This window comes from Canis lupus, chromosome 37 (assembly GCF_048164855.1).
Source record: "Canis lupus baileyi chromosome 37, mCanLup2.hap1, whole genome shotgun sequence".
NCBI lineage: Eukaryota > Metazoa > Chordata > Mammalia > Carnivora > Canidae > Canis > Canis lupus.
Genome location: NC_132874.1, coordinates 13,738,555 through 13,743,833, shown reverse-complemented (window position 1 = coordinate 13,743,833; position 5,279 = coordinate 13,738,555).

Sequence of the window (5,279 nt, the reverse complement as noted above, 5' to 3'; positions counted from 1 at the left end):
CGCCGGACGTGACGTCAGCGCCCTGGGCGGGGCGGCGCCGAGAGTGGCAGCCCTCCAGAGCATGCGCAGAAGCTCCACGCGCCTGAGCGCCCTGGGTCCGAGGCTCGCGCTTCCGCGCCGCACGCGCCCCGGGCACCATCCTCTAGCTCCCCCCGCCCCCCACCCCGCTCTGGCCCGGAGAATCTCGCCGCCGCCTCGTCCCCTTGTGCGCGCTGTCCTGGCGGCAGGTGCTTGGGATGCTCTCTCTTCCAGGGCGGGGCGGCGGGGAGCTCCCCACCTGCAGGACACCTGGGAGCCTGGTGAGATGCTCCGCAGACAGGTGGCAGACTCCTGCTTTGGTTGTTTGTTTCCTTTTTAATTCTTTCGGTATGTGAAGACCAGCTGCATGAAAAATGCAAAGGGGGAAGCCCTGAGTGGCTCAGCGGCTCAGCGCCTGCCTTCAGCCCAGGGCGTGACCCCGGAGACCGGGGATCGAGTCCCCCAGGGGGCTCCCTGCATGGAGCCTGCTTCTCCCTCCTCCTGTGTCTCTGCCTCTCTCTCTCTCTCTCTCTGTCTCTCATGAAGAAATAAATAAAATCCTTTTTAAAAATGCAAAGGGAATTTATTCACAGCTCGCTGTGCAACAGAGCCACCCTCCCTTGAGTTTTCTCCAAGGCGGCCGAGGAGTGGAGATGGTTGATGGGGGACGGGGGGGGGGGGGGGGGGGGGGGGGGGGGGGGGAGCGCGAGACTAGTTAGAGGGGGGCAACCTGGGTGATCCGAGCCTCCATCAGCCGTGTGTGGCTTTCTATGGTCCGAAGTTGGGACAAAAATCAGAGAAGCTGGCAGTTATTAATCAAATCCTGGCCACCTGGGGCCAAATGTTACTATCATTTATTGATTAGCTTCCTGGGCTTGTTCCTAAAGCTAGCAATCTGGCTTCCTTTAAGTCTGGCTCATAGCAGGCAGGCTTCCTAGGCTAGTTATTACAGATAGGCATTGGTTTTCTTTATTTTTTTAAATATTTTATTTATTTATTCATGAGAGACACAGAGACAGAGCGAGAGAGAGGCAGAGACACAGGCAGAGGGAGAAGCAGGCTCCACGCAGGGAGCCCGAAGTGGGACTCGAACCCAGGTTTCAGGGTCACGACCTGAGCCAAAGGCAAGCGCTAAACCGCTGAGCCCCCTCCCCTCACCCCCCCTACCACCACCACCACCACCACCACCACCACCCTAGGCTGCCCGGTGTTGGTTTTCTAGCTAGGTTGCTGCAGGTTGTGAGTCAGAGCTCTATTTTTTTTAAGAAGTTGGTAGCTTCATTCTTTTTTTTTTTTCTTTATTTATTCATTATAGACATGAGAGAGAGAGAGAGAGAGAGGCAGAGACACAGGAGGAGAGAGAAGCAGGCTCCATGCCAGGAGCCCGACGTGGGACTGTGTAGGATCACGTCCTGGGCTGAAGGCAGGCGCTGAGCCACCTAGGAATCCCCCCAGAGCTCTATTTTTATATACGGTTGGACCACTGTATCTTCAGATTAAACACTATAATAGTAAATTAGGAAAATTGAAGGTTAAAAACAAGATATACTAAATGTAATCCCCAATTTATTAAGCTTAGCAGACATAAAGCTACTCTGTAAAATGGCTATTAAAGTCTATAAGCATTTTCAATTTCTCTGCTTAACCTATCACAGACCAGCAGTGGGCCTGGGGAGATCCCTCTGAGCATTGCCTGAGTGGGTTTTTAAACCAACACAGCTTGAGAGGAACACCCTGTTCCCCCCAGAGAAAAGTCAGTTCAGTGGCGGGTGCTGCCTCCTTAAAAGCCCAAACGTATGGGCAGCCCTGGTGGCTCAGCGGTTTAGCATCACCTTCAGCCCAGGGCCTGATCCTGGAGACCTGGTGTCGAGTCCCACATCAGGCTCCCTGTAGGGAGCCTGCTTCTCCCTCTGCCTGAGTCTCTGCCTCTCTCTCTGTGTCTCTCATGGATAAATAAATAAAATTTTTTAAAAAACCAAATGTATACAGAAAAGATCACACAGAGACCAAGCTCTAGAGGGAAACTGGCATCAATGGTGCAGAAATCAGTCTGGCACAGGTAGAGGGAGAAGCAGGCTTCCTTCCAGGAAGCCCAATGCAGGACTCGATTCCAGGACCCCAGGATCACAACCTGAGTCAAAGGCAGCCACTGAGCCATCTAGGTGCCCACTAGATAGAACTTAAAGAAGCAAGTGGTGGTTGAACTTGCTTAAGCTGTTCCCAACTGCCCCTCACCATCTTTACTTCCTCAGCCCTGAGGTACTAAGCCTTGCTTTGGCAGTGTTTCTTCACATTGGGAGGAATTCTTCAAGTTACAGCTTCACCTGAACCTTGGGCCAGTCACTAATGTTTACAATTTCCTTTTCTTTTAGTCTTTAAAATAGAGCTAATTAGGGTGACAATATTGCAGGTATTGGAAGGATTAAATGGGAAAGTGTGTAAACTGGGGCAGCTGGGGTGGCTCAGCGGTTTAGCGGCTGCTTTAAGCCCAGAACGTGATCCTGGAGACCTGGGGTCGAGTCTCACGTCGGGCTCCCTGCACGGAGCCTGCTTCTCCCTCTGCCTGTGTCTCTGCCTCTCTCTCTCTCTCTCTCTCTCTCTCTCTCTGTGTGTGTCTCTCATAAATAAATAAATAAATAGATAGATAAATAAATAAATAAATAAAATCTTAAAAAAAAAGGAAAGTGTGTAAACTGCTTGGCACAGTGCCATGGCACAGTGAGGAGTTCTGTGAATCAGCTGTCAATAGCGTATGCGTGACAACATGGTTGTCTTTAACTGCCATTCACTGTGCTTTTTGGTGAGCTGATAAACTGAATATTTGGAGGTTTCTCTGTTCCTGTAGAAGTCTCCTAGAGACCCTTTCAAAATGTTTCTCTGCTTAAAATCCTGCGGTGAGCTTCCTGTTTCCCTTAAATACCACAATGTTTTCGTTGTATGCCTTACCTCCACCTCGTCTTCTATCAGGGACCCTCTTAGGATCTTATCATGTTTGCTTTCTCTGCCTGAAATGCTGTTTCCCCAGCCAGCCACACTTCCTATTTCCTCACCTTAATTTTGGTCGCATGTTTCCACCCCCTAACCACCCTACCAAAAAATTGCAAACTCATTGCCCGAGTCTCAATCTCCTCCCATACTCTACTTGTCCTTTCTTCCACAGCACTTGTCACCTCACACACTACATTAATCCACATATTTTCGTTGTCAAGTCTGGTGGGAGGCCACCAGAATGTCAGTTCCACAAGACCAAGAAACTTTGCTTTGTTAACTTCTACATCCCTAGTTGATGGGACAGTACTTGACACATAGTAGGTACTCAATTCAGACTTGCAGAGAGATCCCACACACTGAATGGATGGCCATCCTTTCCTTCCTAACACTGTATGTTTGGGCTTTGAGATGTCAGAAGACATTATTAGTCATTGGATGCCCGCCACCACACAGAACATAGAGTGAGGTAGGCAAGTGTGATGTTGTGATTCACAAGAAATACATATTTGATTCTTCATCCCTCTTTTTTTTTAAGATTTTTATTTTATTTATCCATGAGAAACACAGAGACCTAGAGAGAGAAGCAGGCTCCCCTCAGAGAGCCTCATGTGGGATTCAATCCCAGGACCCCAGGATCATGATCTGAGCTGAAGGCAGATGCTCAACCATTTAGCCGCCCAGGTGCCCTTCATCCCTGTTTCTGGCTCAGAACTCCTAAAATCCTTGAAATGTCCTAGGTATTGAGAGTGATAAAGATATGTTATGTTAATGAGGTGACTGTTGGACTACACCTGAGCATGGGCCTGCCCCCCTGACTTCCAGGAAGGTGAGAGAGGCTGGAAGTGGAATCAGGCCTTAATGGCCAATGATTTAATCAATTGTGCCTATATAATGAAGCCTCCATTAAAACCCCCAAAAGGAGGGGGTTTGCAGAGCTTCCGGGTTGGTGAATTCCTGCAGATTTGGGGATAGTGGTGCACTTGGGAAAAGTGTGGAAGCTCTGTGTCCTTCCCTATATCTTGCCCTAAGCATCTCTTCCAACCGGCTGTTCCTAAATTACATCCTTTTATAACAAATTAGTAATCTAGTAAGTAAAGTGTTTCTCTTTGTTCTATAAGCCACCACTAACAAATTAATCACACCCAAGGAGGAGCTTGTAGGAATCTCCAGTCTATAGCTGGTGGGCCAGAAGCCAGGGAGACAGGCTAGGTTTTCATCTGGAATCTGAAGTGGGGTGGGGGAACCAGTTTGTAGGATAGACCCCTTAGTCTGTGGAATCTGATGCTATCTCTGGGTAATCTCAGGATTATTTAAAATATAGGACACCCAACTGCTGTCCAAGAACTGCTTGATGGTGTAGGGAAACCACCCCCTCCACATGCACGTGTGGGTACACACACACACACACACACACATATGCACACATGTCAGAACTGGATGTCATATCTAAGCAGGCATTCCATTTTTATGGGATTTCATTGAAATATGAATTGTAAAGGTCACAGGTGCACTTCATTTTGAATGTATACCTTGCTGCCCATTTCTGGCTAGCCTCACTCTTTACTGCTTTGTAACCGGACTGCCCTCTGGTGGTGAACTGTTTTTACTAAATTATGGGAATAATTGTACTAGTCCATCGAATGTCGAGGTTGAAAAGGGAATTCAAAGTCAGCCATTAAATCTGGGGCAGTGAGCTAGACTTCAGGGTATGAAGACAGAAGAATATAGGAATGGCATCATAGCTTTCAAATTTGAAATTCACTTTCGACAGGATAGTTGTTACCAAATACCATCAACTTCCATCACTTCCTCTCTTTTCAAGTAATAAAAAATGGAGACCCAGTGAGGTCATAGCTCCAAGGCAACAGCATGATTGGTGACTATAGAAATTCAGGTAATCGATGTATCAGATCACATCTCTAAAACCTCTGAAGAGAGACAAATCTGGATATTCCTGCAGGTTAATTTTCTCCTTCATATTGGTTACTTGGTAGAGAAGAGGCTAAGCCACCCTGAGTTGGCTCAATCAAGTATGCAGATACCAGCCATGAGACTCTGGAGGCTCCCCTTTTCTGACCAAACAGAGCAGTTCTATACTTCACCCTACTCTAACCCATCATTGTAGTAGATAGGGAAAAAAAATAAGGACAGAGGACCCCTCTTGATGGAAAGATTGGCCACAGTGAATATAGACCCTCTATGCCTGGCCTGAACTCTGGGATAATTAGATTTGAGGGATCCCATGCCCTTGACTACTTTCCACTAATAAG